Source organism: Hyperoodon ampullatus (genome assembly GCF_949752795.1).
Source record: "Hyperoodon ampullatus genome assembly, chromosome: 3".
Lineage (NCBI taxonomy): Eukaryota > Metazoa > Chordata > Mammalia > Artiodactyla > Ziphiidae > Hyperoodon > Hyperoodon ampullatus.
In genome coordinates, this window is record NC_136916.1 from 80,714,328 (window position 1) to 80,730,195 (window position 15,868).

The window sequence follows — 15,868 nt, forward strand, 5'->3', positions numbered from 1 at the left end:
TCTAAAGGCCGTTCTTCTTGCTACTTATTTTAGTTATTTTCTTTTACAGAAGCAGTTAAAATCAGTGGTGGGGGCTTCCCTGGTGGTGCAGTGGTTGAGAATCTGCCTGCTAATGCAGGGGACACGGGTTCGAGCCCTGGTTTGAGAGGATCCCACATGCCGCGGAGCAACTAGGCCCGTGAGCCACAACTACTGAGCCTGCACGTCTGGAGCCTGTGCTCCGCAACAAGAGCGGCCGCGATGGTGAGAGGCCCGCGCACTGCGATGAAGAGCGGCCCCCGCTTGCCACAACTAGAGAAGGCCCTCGCACAGAAACGAAGACCCAACGTAGCAAAAATAAAATAAATTAATTAATAAACTCCTACCCCCAACATCTTCTTTAAAAAAAAAAAAAATCAGTGATGGTGAAGAGTTTACTTTTGGAGGAGGTCTGGTTTTGCTTGTCTGCCTTACTTAAAATGCCCAAGGTTTTTTCAAAGTTTGTGAACCAGGGTTCCAAAATACCCCTAATTATCGGAAGAACGTGGTCAAATTGTATGTATCTCTATCAATTAATGTAATTATTTGCAACTCTCTCGTGTTGATTTTTTTTCACCTTAGAAGTTTGTTTTCTGTCATTGCTCCCTTTATAAGCGAGTGTGCTATACATTGGGAAATGGAAGGATCGGTGAAGTAATATGCTTTGTGATTATGGCCCAAAGTACCTGTGTCAGTTCCTCCTCCACATTCACCTTTAAAACAGGGACTACCAGCTCCAGCACAAGGCCAGCTTTGTTCCCTACCCTCCAGCTCAAGAGCGAAAGAGCACAGTTCTCAGACATATGCTCTTTGTACATACCTCTGTTCTCACTTTATTTCAGTGTATTGTCATTGTTGGCTGACATGTCGGCCGTTGGTTTTTTTTCTTTAGACCATTTAAGCAACCCTTCACCTGATTTTGCTTTGGGGAAACTTTCCTGCCTCATTGGAGACTGTCTAGAGAAACCATCATAAATCTTCACCCTCTACCAGCACATGAATCAAACTTAGCCACGCATTCACCCCTCCTCTGCTCTCCCCTTTGTTCAGTTGAATATTATTATGCTTTTACTATCTGTAGGACCTGTACCGATGACACGTCTTTAATTTATATTTTTACTCTTTTTCTGGAGCAGTCTAACAAGGGGTTTATCAACTGTATTGAGCTTTTCAAGGATCCAACTTTGCCTTTTTCTTAATTTTTTCTGTTGTCTCCTATATTACTACTCTCATCATTTTTATTTTCTTCTTCCTAGTTACGTTAAGTTTACATAGCTCTGACACTGGAAACTTCAGTCATTAATTTTAGTCTTTTCTTCTTGTTTGACTATAATCACTGTATTAGTCAGTGCTCTCCAAAGAAACAGAACCAATAGGAGATATATATATATATATATATATATATATATATGGTATATATATATATGTATATATGTATATACCATACATATATATGGTGAAAGTGGAACTCCCTGTCAATTGAATCTTGAGCAGAAAATCAAAAGACTGAGAAGAGTTGTAACTGATTCATTCCAGAAATAATGTTCTCAGGAGGGGGTTCAGCACACTCCCAGAGCCTCCTAGCTCTTGTCTTTTTGGAATCTGGCAGGAACATTGAGGATACAACACAAATAAGTGCTAAGAACCTTGCCCTTGAGAACCTGTCATCTAAGTCAGGTGGCAAGATGGGCATTTATGAAATGATTGTGGCTAATCCAAGCAGAATATGATTAAGGATCTAAACTGGGGGGGCTAGGGCTTCCCTGGTGGCGCAGTGGTTGGGAGTCCGCCTGCCGATGCAGGGGACACGGGTTCGTGCCCCGGTCCGGGAAGATCCCACATGCTGCGGAGCGGCTGGGCCCGTGAGCCATGGCCGCTGAACCTGCGCGTCCAGAGCCTGTGCTCCGCAACGGGAGAGGCCACAGCAGTGAGAGGCCTGCATACCGCAAAAAAATAATAATAATTATTATTATTATAAATAAATAAATATATAATAAATTGGGGGGCTAAATAAGAATGGTTCTGTGAGGTCTAGAGATGGAAAGATCAGAGTGGGTGGAAATTGCCTGGGGAGCTTCTTAGAGAAGGGGACTTACCCTCAGCTGTGAGGACCTGGGTAAGCAAAAGTAGAAGGTAGATGCTCCTACCTGTAGGAAGCAGCAGGGCTGCCGTCAGTCCCCCTACACCATGCTTTTGAAAAGCCGTACATTTTAAAGTTAATATGTTGATATAGCAGCTATTCAAACCTGTTAGTGTTCCTGTTTTTCACTGTGTCTGGAAAGTCTGTTACCAGCTCAGTGTTGGGCCATGGGCGCATGCCTATGTGCAGCTCAGAGTGTGATAGTCTGAGAGGCAGTCTTACAGAGTTGAGAGCTTGGGTCTGGAGCCAGACTGCAGGGCTTTGAATTGAAGTTGTGCTACTTACTAGTTTTAAGACCTTGAGAAGCTGCTTAACCTCCTTTGCCTCCATTTTCTCTTGTTTAATACAGAGGTAATAATACCTACCTTATTGGGTTGCTATGAGGATTAATTGAGTAAGTATACAAAACACTTAGAGCAGCCTGGTGTGTCTTAAGTGCTATGAGACTTGGCTATTATTATTATAGGAGGAAAGGGAGGAAAAATGAGAAGTGGAAGGTGGAACAGAGGGTGATGTTTCTGCAACTGAGCCTTGAGAGAGATGGAACAGAGTCAATACAAGAGGGTGAAGTCAAAACAAAACAAATCAAAACCAGGGTAGAAGTGACAGAGGAGCTATTTGTGACGCTGGGCCTGAGCCAAGCTGAGAGCCTTTCCCTTTGCTTTTGTTTTGTACCCTTTTGCTGTAATAAATTGTAGCCATGAATACAACCATATGCTGAGGTCTATGAGTCCTCATAACAAATTATTGAACCCGGGGACAGTCTTGGGGACTCTCAACACAGGGAAATCTTAAGACATCACTGTTTTAGTCGCTTCTTAGGCTGACTCCTGTTTGGGTGCAGTACTAGGATGAGAGGTAAGAAACCTGGTCAGTCCTCTGATTATGCTGCCTGCTACCATAATTTCCCTGTATTTTTTCAACTTCATAATTTTCTGGGGAATTTGGATGCTTTTGAAGCCCCTAACATATTATTTGATGGTCGTTCCTTTTCAGGCATGTAATATAAATAAATTCAGTGAATTTTTTAATTATCTAAGTATTTTAATGTTAGCAATCATCTTTATTGACAATTAAGATTATCTTGACCTTGAAATGCAATTATTACATGAAGAAAATAGTTCTAATGGAATTTATTTTTATGAAAAATGCATTAAAGCAGCATGTACTTTAATTAGATAATAATTTTAAAAGGTATGCATTAGCTTGAAATTCTCTACGAACATTTTTCCTTGTTCTCTTCCTGTAAGATCATCAGGTATGTTACTTAACTTTAAGATGACAAAGTAAATAAGCAAATTGAAGTGACTTCCTGTTTCTGGTACCTAAACAGTGTTCAAACCAGTCAACAGAATTCCATTCTTGGACATTAAAGGACCACAGAGTAGGCTAAAATTTCCAAGGTAGCCTTGAATGGTTCAATTACCTTTGGTTTAAGCATTTTTATACTTGTGATTGACTATTTATGATTGACCATTTGCCGTTTCAAAAGCAAAAAAATCTCCCAAACAGGACTGTAATCTTTACTTTGATACTTTAAACTTTCTCGTATTAGATTTCACCAAGAAACTCTTCCCTTTAGTTAGCTGTCTTTCATATTATTCTGTGGAGTGACAAATTTTTAAAATGTCTGTGTAGCCAGAGGTCTTCCTGAGCAACTGCTGCTGCTGCTAAATATACAGAAAGATGGTTATTCTTTCAATCTTTACAAATTCCAGTAAATTTTTTAAAAACTTAATTAAAATGAACCTCTCCAGCTCATTCAGATGAAATTGCAATGTGACTTTCAAAACAGCTCTTACTGAGCAAATGATCATGAAAGTAAAGATCAAAAAATATAGTTTAGTTTCATGATGGATTGTAGAGAAACTTGAATGTTGGTTCCTGCTTCCCTTACATAGTAGGTCTCTGAAACTCCTGTACAATCGGAGATTGTGATTTGAAGTCAGCAATTCTCAAAGTTTCTGTGGGCATTCTGAACAGCTTCACATAAAAAAGAAGGTACCCCTTCAAATTATCTCATTGAGAAAGCTGTTGGTTTCTCTATAGCATAAGTACACACTTAGTGTCTGAGTTTTCATGCCATTATCTTTGTTCTATTATAAGAGCTTCTGTTTCAATTTGCTAAGCAAAAAATATTCTCACTTAAAATGAGAAATTGAATCAATTGCCTAGAACTTTCCCTTCATTAAAAACAAAAAAAGGAGTAATATATGCTTCCATGTTGTTCACTTCCTAGAGCTGCTGTAACAAAGTACAACCAACTGGGTGGCTTAACAATGGAAATTTATTCTCACAGTTCTGCAGGTTAGAAGCTTGAGATAAGATGTCAGTAGGGTTGGTTCCTTCTGAGGACTGTGAGGAAGAATCTGTTCTAGCCTCTCTTCTAGCTTCTGGTGATTGCTGGTGATCTTTGGTGATTGCTTGTGATCTTTGGTGTTTCTCTGGTGTTTTTTTATCACCCTGCTCTCTGCTATCATCTTCACATGACTTCTCCCTGTGTGCAATGTCTGTGTCCAAGTTTCCCCCTTTTTTAAGGACACCAGCCATATTGGATTAGTGGCGCACCCTAGTCCAGTATGTCGTCATCTTTAATTATACCTGCAAGGAACTATTTCCAAGTATGGTCACGTTCTGAGGTGCTGGGGGTTAGGATTTCAACATATGAATTTGGGGGGGACACAACTCATAACACATGTGAATGTGGTTATGGTAAATGGCCTTGTGTGAGAGATTTACCCTCTCTGGACCTCAGATTCTAGATTTCTTAGGAAGGGTGATTGTTACTGCTCTTACTTCCTGAGTCTCCAGGAGATGAAGGAGGGGACCTGTCCTATTCAATAGGCTGAGAGGGAAGCAGGTCCAACTTTACTTCTTCTGTCTGGATGAGAACCTGGATTCAGGACTGTCTCCATCAGTGCTGGTGGTGGAAAGTCCTTTTTTCTCACCCAACTCCAATCCTTGTATTAATACATAAGCTAAGCTTCATTACCAGCTTAGCAGCAGCTACCCACATGGCTCCACCCCCATTGCTAGGATGGCATAGCTCCCACCCCTCACCCTCCCAGTACCTGAGCAGTTGCAGGTTTTCACATCTAGCTCCATATTCTCCTTCTGATTTAGTGGCACCCTGGCTAACTAATGACTCCAGTCTCCCTTTCCCAGGCCCTGCCTTGTTCTCCCAAGACTAATAAAGGGCAGAGCTAATGTTTTTAGCCCAAGCCTCCACACCAACCCCAGACAAGGGGTACATAACTGCACACTCAACAATCCCTCTTATCACATGTGCTATTAGATCTGAAACTCTCCAATAACTGTATTGTCAAAGCTATACATGATGTATTCCTAATTCCTAGAATGGAATTCACTGAAATTCTACTTTCAGAGCGGTACATTTGCATAGCCAGTGAACCAACCATAGAAACATTCTGGCAGTGATTGTGCTCACAAGTGAGTACTAACACATTCTTACAATGTATTTAATAAAAGCTGGTGGGCTGCATACTCACAGACAAGCTTTCAGGGTCATGGAAGCATGGGCTGAGAGGGACCTTTAAAGGAAAAGAAGACTAAGTGTGTGATATAAAGAAAGAAAGTCAATCCTGTGGGAAGATCAGTGTGAAGTTTAATTTCATGTGTCAACTTGCCCAGGTTATGGTACCCAGTTGTCCGGTCAAACACTCGTCTAGATGTTGCTGTGAAGATATTGTGTAGATGTGATTAACATTTATAATCAGTTGACTTTAGGTAAAGAAGGTTACCCTTGATAATGCTGCATCAAATCAGTTGAATCTCTTAAAAGGAAAATCTAAGTTTTCCCGGAAAAGAAGGAATTCTGCCTCAAGACTGTAATGTGGAAATCCTGCCAGAGTTTCCAGTTTGCCCTTTGGACTTCAGACTTGCCAACACCCACAATCCTGTGAGCCAAATCCTTAAAATAAATCTCTCTCTCTGTGCTTCACTGTCAGTATTGCTTTAATGTGAGAGAGAGACAGAGAAAGAGAGAGAGAGAGAGAGAGAGAGAGAGATAGTGTGTGTGTGTGTGTGTGTGTGTGTGTGTGTGTGTGTGTGTGTGTACCCTATTGGTTCTATTTCTCAAGAACCCTGACTGACATGATCAGATTCTTTTTTAGTTGTAGCCTAGAGAACAGGATAAGTTTGAAAGAAGTATTTGAGATGAACTAATTGAGAGGCTAGAAACCAAATCTTTAGTAATTTTCCACTCTGGGTAGTAGAGAAAGAGAGGAGAAAGATAATGGCATTTGAGAACTCCAAATGATCTGCTTCCCACTTGGAAGTTGCACCAATAAGGCAAAGTCCTTAACAGAAGGATGTCTAAGATGTTTTCTTAAGTCCACATACCTGAGATCCAAAGATGGTATGAATTCTAAACTTACCTCTACAAATAAATGCTTAGAAAATTCCCCTGTTGACAGGCTATAAGCATAAGATGGACTTTCCTTCCACCTCTACGCAGTTCTTGAAAAGATGCAATAAGTAGGTTATTCTAGTCTCAAAGGCAATGAAATGAATTATGGATGACTCGGTAGAGAGAACTGAACAAATAAAAATGTACATCTTCTAGGCCAAAAATAAGCTAAGTAAATCAACACTCAAAAGGCAAACACTAGATCAGGGGACCTATTTATTAACAACATGGAACAGGATTAATAGTCTTAGTATTTATGGTTAATATTTTTAAATTAATTTATTTTTGGCTGCTTTGGGTCTTGGTTGCTGCACGCGGGCTTTCTCTAGTTGTGGCAAGCGGGGGCTACTCTTCGTTGCGGTGCAAGGCTTCTCATTGTGGTGGCTTCTCTTATTGCAGAGCATGGGCTCTAGGCACATGGGCTTCAGTAGTTGTGGCACACGGGCTCAGTAGTTGTGGCTCACGGGCTCTAGAGCGCAGGCTCAGTAGTTGCAGTGCATGGGCTTAGTTGCTCCACAGCATGTGGGATCTTCCCAGACCAGGGCTTGAACCCGTGTCCCCTGCATTGGCAGGCAGATTCTTAACCACTGCCCCACCAGGGAAGCCCAGTCTTAGTATTTAAAGAGGTCTTAACATTCAGTAAGAAAAACCCCAATAGATGTATGTGCAAAGGAGTCTTCTACCAGGTAACTCTCAAAAACAGGTTATATAAATGGCTGGCAAACATTTGCAAAAATATGCCCAACCCCACTAATTAAAAGAAGTGCAAACAGAAGCAACAATGAGATCACACTTACATCAATCAAATTAGCAAATATAGGAAAAATGAAACTACCCATGATGGTGCTGATGGGAGTAAATAGCCTATTGGAAAGCAATCTGGCAATACCTAAAAGCTTTAACCTAGAAATTCCTCTTGTGGGAATATCTACCTAAAGAAGGGTTGAATCACAAAAATGTTTCACACAGATTAATTTAAAATAGCAAGAAATCAAAGTGTCCTAACAAAGAGGAATGGTTCATTCATTTAGTCATTGAAATATTTGGGTGCCCACTACGTGATCATTTCCTGAGATTGCTAAACAATGGCTAGGTGCTCTAGATTGGCCTTCTTTTAAAAAGTGCGTAGAATTTGTGTAAATAAATAGATGTATATGATTATATATAAACTTATACGTGCTTGAACATGTTTATACTGTCACTGGAAGGCTGTACAAGGAACTCAAAACAGAGATTGCCTTTGGAAAATCAGTTAGATAAGGGGTAGGAGAGAGAATTACTTTCCACTGTACTCTTTTGTACCATCTTGAATTTTTTCAACATGTCCATGGATTTTTGCCAACGTTTTGAAAGTGCATGGTGTGAATTTAATCTTATTTTTCATAGAGATGTCTTGAGTTGTTTTCAAGGGATTTCACGGGTGTCTCGTCTTCCTGAATGTGGAAAGCTCTTCAAGGGAAGGGATTGTTTTCTATTTCTTTGCATTCTTCTACAGTGTGTAGCACAATTGGGGCACATAATGGGGGCTCAAAAACACCTGTTGAACAGAAAATAATGTAATTTGGACTTCCCTGGTGGCACAGTGGTTAAGAATCTGCCTGCCAGTGCAGGGGACATGGGTTCAAGCCCTAGTCCGGGAAGATCCCACATGCCGCAGAGAAACTAAGCCTGTGCACCACAACTACTGAGCCTGCGCTCTAGAGCCCATGAGCCACAACTACTGACCCCACGTGCCACAACTACTGAAGCCCATGCACCGCAACAAGAGAAGCCACTGCAGTGAGAAGCTCGCACACTGCAACGAAGAGTAGCGCGCTCTCACCACAACTAGAGAAAGCCCGTGTGCAGCAATGAAGACCCAATGCAGCCAAAAATAAATAAATAAATAAATAATTTTTTTAAAAAAGAAAGAAAATAACATAATTTGGTGCTTAAAGACCCTGGGAGTAGAAGTTAAAATCAATCACTCTGGGTATTACTTTAACGCTGACTTGTATGTTTTAAGATGTATTACATATCTTTTATACCATAGTTTGCTAATCTGCCAATGAGAAAAACAAGATAATTGATGAAATTCTTTGATGAAACTCTGTATGGAGAAATGCAAAATACCTTTTTAATGCCTACATATCCTGTAATCTTAATAGCTGAATTAATTTAAAGACCCCTTAACAACAAGCAGGGAAACATATAATCTCAAAGTTTTAATTATTACAAAAAAAAAAAACCCTTGTAATATAGGGTCCATTTTGAGCATTTCTAAGAGATTAGTTTGTTTTAATATAGTTTGTGAGGTGTTCGTAATCTACAGCAATCCCTTTATCATCAGTTTTTTTTTCTTTCTTTCTTTATTCTCCTCTATATGAGAGACAGGCAACAGAGCAGTTAGGGTAATAAGTTGCATCCACCTGTGAATTTATCTCTTTTTTACAGTTTCATGAATGAATGATAACATCATTTGAAACTGGCACTTGATTCAGTATATTGATTCCTTTCACTGACTAACAGCCCCCCACTTCCCATAGCCATTTACTTTCAAAATATCATCAGGGCTGAGGAAATTCACTGGCAGACTACAAAAGGGAAGTGTATTTCACTAAATGAAGTTCCTGAAATGCAGCTTTTGTTTGTTTCTTTTTGCTCTGCCAGCAACTCCAGATTATGAGAAAATGCATTCTCTGCATTGTATAGCATAAAACAGCTCAGGACTGTTCCGGAAGGTACAGCCACTATTCGATACAAAGTACAAACAAAGCCGGGAGGGGGGTGGGGGAGGGAGCCTGAGGAAGAGAATGAAGGAAATTTTGAACAAAGGATCTGTTTTTGTTTCTGAAATTCACAGAAGAAATTACTTTGATGCTGAGTGAAGTACAAAACACAGAATTGGAGGCAGAGGTGCAAATAAGATCTGTTAACAAGAGAGTGAGGAGGACCAAATTCATTGAAAAGTAATGAGCAAATGGTGCTTTGTGATGACTTAGATGCTTTGTGGGATAGGGAGGGTGGGAGGGAAGCTCAAGAGTGAGGGCATATGGGGATATATATACACAAAGAGCTGATTCACTTAGTTGTACAGCAGAAACTAACACAACGTTGTAAAGCAATTATACTCCAATAAAGATATTAACAAAAAAAGAAAAGAAAGAAAGAAAAAATAAGTGAGCCAAGTTCTCCCAGCTAGTGGAAGGGGACTTTGCTTCACAATTCCTCAATGAAAGGAAACCCTCAGATGCGCTGGAATGCACTTAAACTAGATGGCGGGAAATCGGAAAATTTTATTAAACTAGAAAATAAAGATTGAGACGCTGGTAACAATGGCCTGTATCTAGATCGCAGGGCACCAACTGACAGATCACCGGTTGCTAATCGCTAGCTTGAGGCCAGAAATCCGGGAAGGCAGCCCAGTAAAATCTGAAGGGCGTGCCTTTTCATCAGGGGAGAGGGAACCATGTGCTGTATTTCTTGTGGCTTCCGTAGTGTTTCCCTTGATAAGAGGAAGGAGAAAGAGAAAGAAGGAGGAACAAAGGAGGAAAAGAAAAGAAAAAAGGAAAAAAACAAAAGGTGAAGAAATTCTCATTTCACAGAGAATAAGCAAGAATGAAACGGCTAAGAGGAAGAGGCAGGAGCTAACGTTTATAGCTGTCATCTCGGGGGAGGGATACATTAGGAGTTTGGGATTAACACATATATGTTACCGAGTCTAAGCTTGTACTGCTCTCCGCAGGACAGGCCAATAATCGAGAGATGAGTTGTGGAGGCAAGGAATAGTGACTTCATTTGGAAAGCTAGCAAACCCAGAAGATGGGCTCGTGCACCCAAAGAACCACCTTGCCTGAGTTAGAGTTCAGGCTTCTTTTATACTAAAAGGGGAGGGAGGAAAGTCAAACACTTCCTGGCTCCCATCTGCCTCCAGAGGGGATTGTTAATTTCGTCTTCCCTGCAGCCCTTCACAGGTGGGCCTGGTCAGGATGTTTCCTGTGAGCTAAACAAAGGTATTTTAGCTTAATGTTCATTACCTGGGAGGCAGGGTTCCCAGAAATGGACCATTATGTATAAATTAAGCTTATAGGCAACATACCTTTAGGGATTAACTTGTAATAGAGTACAAAAGATTCTTCCCTATTACATACACACTACTATATACAAAATAGATAAACAGCAAGGACCTACTGTGTAGCACAGGGAACTATACTCAATATTTTGTAATAATCTATAAGGGAAAAGAATCTAAAAAAGAATATATATATATATATATTTATATATATATATATTTGAATCACTTTGCCATACACTTGAAATTAAGACATTGTAAATCTACTATACATGAATTAAATATATATGTAAATATCATCTCATTTTTTTCCTCTCTACAATTCCAAAGCAGTATTAATTTATCCCCATTTTATAATGATGGAGGCACGAGGCCATGCAGCTATGAAGGGGTGGAGCTGGACTAGAACCTGACTACAATAATCCACCTCTTTCCTGCTGCATACGGAAACGTTCAACAGTCAGCAAAGAGGACATCTGTTAGCTTCGGTTTGGTCAAGCAGTGTCAATGTGTAAAGGGAAATCAGCATGTGGGACATAACTTGCGGAAATGTTGCTGTAACGTTAAGTTAAATTTCACCTTTGAGAAAGAAGTAATGAAGGGCATGGAAAAGATTTAACTCCTTTATATCAATGCTGAACACATAGAAATGGAAATTACAACCAGTTACAATGACACACTAAAAGACCTGGCCTTTAAAAAAAAAAAAAGTATTAGTTTGTCCTGGAAATTAAAAGCTGGAAAGAGATGTAGTGTTCCGTGATACAAAAATTAGACTGTAGAGACTTGCTGATATTTTAAATCATCACCCCCCTCCCCCCGAAAAGGAGGAATGGTAACACACTGTGTTTACAACTACAGAGGTGAATTGAAAACACTTAACTTGGAACTTTCTGCTCTGACTCTCTCCAAACATCACATATCCCTTAAAATTGATGAATTGGCTTACTGTGGTCTTGTCTAAAAGCAGAGGTCTATGAGTTGAGTTCTTTCTTTGTTGGTGCCGATGCTACATAAGAGCTAGAAGGAACGAAGACAGGCTCCAAGGCCCCTCTTTTTGTAGAGGACAGTACTATGGTCCCAAACCCTCCCAGGAACCTCCTGTCATTCCAAATCTCTTCTCTCCTAACACTCCTCAATTAGGCATCATTCACTCAGTCCTGAAAACTACCGGGTCCCCACTCCAGGGAAGGACAGTCAGGGAAGCAGTTGCAGTCATCTTTGGACCACAGCTGCGTCTAAGAGCCCTAACTTCCGGGTTTAAGTCCTGTACCTCGTCCTTGTCTCGGTCTCTTTCCTCGCTCCTGTCCCTGTATCTTACTAAAAGTGAAAAATATAATGTCCTCTTAACTGGCTAAGGTAGAAATGAGACAAAACCACCACCATAACGCAAATGAACTGATTATTATTTATTATTTTTAATTGTGGTAAAGTACACATAACATCAAATTTACCATCTTAACCATCTTAAAATGTACAGTTCAGTGCAACCATCACCACCATCCGTCTCCAGAGCTTTTTCATCATCCTAAAATGAAACTCTACACCTATTAAATAATAACTCCCCTTTCCCTCCATCCCCTGGCAGCCACCATCTTACTTTCTGACTTTATGAATCTGACTGCTCTAGATACCTCATATAAGTGGGATTATACAGTATTTGTCCTTTTGTGACTGTTTCACTTAACGTAAGGTCCTCAAGGTCCATCTATGTTGTAGCATGTGTCAAACTATCCTTCCTTTTTAAGGTTGAATAATATTTCATTGTATGTATAGACTACATTATCCATTCAGCCACTGATAGGTGATTGGGATGCTTCCATTTTTTGGCTATTGAACTGATTTTTTAAGTCCTGCATTTGAATAAAAATTGTAAAGAAACTTTCAAAGTACTTTTCCATAGATGATCTTGCTTTATTCTATGTATCTTTATTACAGTTAGGGATAAATGCATAGGGTTATTATTTTATGAGTTTTGAAAGGGACGTCAATCACAAAAAGTGGAAAACTACTACGCAAAGCATCCCACTGCAACCAGTCCATGGAGGGGCCTTACCAAAGTCACACAGGGTGAAGAGGCTCCTGGCTCTGCTCTCTGGGGCTGTCCTGGGTTTTGGGTTGCCCTTGGCATACTGGAGAAGTCCAATGCCAGGTTGGAGCAGGCAAGAGAAGGAAGGGCTTGCCCTAGACCCTGGCATTTGTAATCTGCTGCCCTATCGTTTGATAACAGGCAAAACATATAATAGGTTTGATGTTGCTGTTACATCAATGAGGTCAGAACACAAAGAAGATCAACTCCCTTGTAATTTGTTTGTTAAACCTAACATTTGTATAGTGCGGGATTAGGGAGATTTTTCATCATGGTTATCCCCATCACAGGGAAACGTCCATAGAGTTAATGATTGGAGAAAGCCCCTGAAGAATATGACAAGTATTTGATGAGCTCACCAACATTCATTTAGTCATTCAACAAACATTTTAAAGGATGTGGTAGTTTTCGCACTTTCACATGGGTTGTCTCACTTTGACTTTGCAAGAACCCTCTGTGGCAGACCTGTTTAGTCACACGTTATAAGGTCTGTACCAGGCATGGTGCTGAGGGCAGCACAGCATGGGGCCTCTGCAGGCAGGGGGCCCTGGACTGGCTCCACCATTACCAGCTGGGCCACCTGAAGAAGTGACTTCACCAATCTGAGTTTCAGTTTCCACATTTCTAAAATGAGGCCAACAATAAAGTCCACCTCCTAGGGCTCATATAAGGATGGGATGAGATGAAGTGTGTAAGCCATTTCTCCCAATTCCTGGCAGACAGCTGGCATGCAACACATTAACCATTATTACATATATGCATTCATCTGTTTACCTACCCAACATACACACACACACACACACACACACACACACCATGAGGTATATATTCTTTTTTTTCCCCCCTTCTTTTTTATTTATTTATTTATTTATTTATTTATTTTTGGCTGCATTGGGTCTTCGTTGCTGCATGCAGGCTTCCTCTAGTTGTGGCGAGCGGGGGCTGCTCTTTGTTGTGGTGCGTGGGCTTCTCATTGCGGTGGCTTCTCTTATTGCGGAGCACGGGCTCTAGGCACGTGGGCTTCAGTAGTTGTGGCACGCGGGCTCAGTAGTTGTGGCTCACGGGCTCTAGAGCGCAGGCTCAGTAGTTGTGGCGCACAGGCTTACTTGCTCCGTGGCATGTGGGATCTTCCTGGACCAAGGCTTGAACCCGTGTCCCCTGCATTGGCAGGCAGATTCTTAACCACTGTGCCACCAGGGAAGCCCGGTATATATTCTTAATATGCCCATTTTATGGATGAGAATATAGCTGCTCAGAGAGGTTAAGTAACTGTACAAGGTCTTGTGTGTCAGGAGTAAATAACACGGGTGGGGTTCAAATCCCAGATCTCTTCCATTTGACCGCTGTCTGTAGAGCTGAGCTCCATGGCCAGGACTCCACGAGGAGTGCTGGGGCAGCTGCCTGTGGCTGTCCTGACCATGGCAGGGGGAGGTCAACAGGCATGCTCAGTGTTGGGAGCTGCTCTGGGCCTCAGCATTACCCTCACCGCGTAGCAGCTGCTGCCTGGGTATAAAACCTCTACACCCCAGCTCTTGACCTGATCCACACTCATTTGCAAACCCCAAGACACTTACCCTGTGTCTTCACACCCTCCCTCTGCGGCCCCTTCTCATCTCTCACCCTCTCTTTGCCTTCCCTGGCCGCATTCTCCCTCTCCGTTCTCCTCTAACCTTCTTTCACTCTTCCCTCCCTACTAGCCTAATTTGGAATGGAACTAAATTATTCTGTGTTCACTAAACAAGGCGTTACGTTTCCGGTTCTGAAGTTTTAAAAGCAAGTGAGTTGAATATTTAAGCCAGGTTTTTAAAAAGGTTCAGACATCAGTAGCTTGGAGAGATTGAAGGATGTATCATAAGGAAAGAAAATCCAACAAAATGTTCATTGCAGAATCTAAGCGGTAGCTAGATGGGTGTTCACTGCATAATTCTTTCAATGCCTCTTTTTGTTTGTAATAAACACGATAAAACGTTGGTGGGGGAAATCAATGGCTTTATGTTTGTCACTTTTAACTAATTTTTGTTGTTAACAGTGGACACCATATTAAGAAGGTTTCTCCTCTGTCCTGGCTGAATGTATTCTGGGATTGCAGTGGGGGTGTGGTTTCTCAGTGTTGGTGTCTCCCTTTGGGAGGAAAATCATGGAGGGGCTCACCCAGGGCTGGCAGTCGGTCGAGTGAGGCATCTTCAGACAAAGCTGGGCAGAAGCAGACATTCAGCTGTCAGCTTCTCTAGGAAGAACCACTAGCCTTACCAAACGCTCTGATTTTAGCAAAGAGAATAGGGGAACTGAGCTGAATCAGGATGCCCAGGTCTTTTCACAGGAGGAACTGCCTCGGGTAGGTAACCTTCAAAGAACCCCATCCTATTCGTTCCCTGTCTCTTGGTCCCTGGATTCTAAGCAGTGCCTCCAGCTGCACAAGTCACAGAATCAGCCCAGTCCCCGGGACTGAAGGTCCTGCTGTAAAAGATGGCAGTGGCATGCTGGCCAGACATATTTGGGAAAAGTTGTGGTGTGTTTCCATTACCGCTGCTGCTGTTGCTGCCAGATTTCAGTGATCAGTTGAGCTGCCATCTGGATGCTTTTTCTGAGCTGTACCCCCATGTAGCCGTATGAATTCTCTTCTGACTACAGCCCCAAGGAGGAAACTCCAGCAGTAATGTATGCCTTGCTGGCTGGTAGAGGGCTTGCCATCAACTCCTCTCCTGCCCTCCCTCCCCCTACAGGTGACATTAAAGATCTCAGAGGGGCCTACCTGGCATTGCAACAAAAAAACAAGCAGATTCACGGTGCTGGCTTGTCGGAGCTTCCGATTAGAAGCAACCTAAACGCTCTCACAGGGGACTGGTTAGATAAATTATGACTCAGCCCTACAATAGGAATCTACGCAGCTCCTTTAAAAAAGCAAGAGAGTGCTTTAGGTATTGACAGGAAATAATTTCCAAGCTATACTGAGCATTAGAAATGAAAATAAAAAGGAAGACACAGAATAGTGTATGGTATGTGCGGTTAAAAATATATACCTCTATGGTTAGAAATGCCAGAATATCTTTGGCTGGAAGGACAAGAAAGGTTGGCTTAATGTTTGGGGATAGGGGCAGGGTTAAAATGAAGAATCATATTCACTAGATATAATATGCTTTA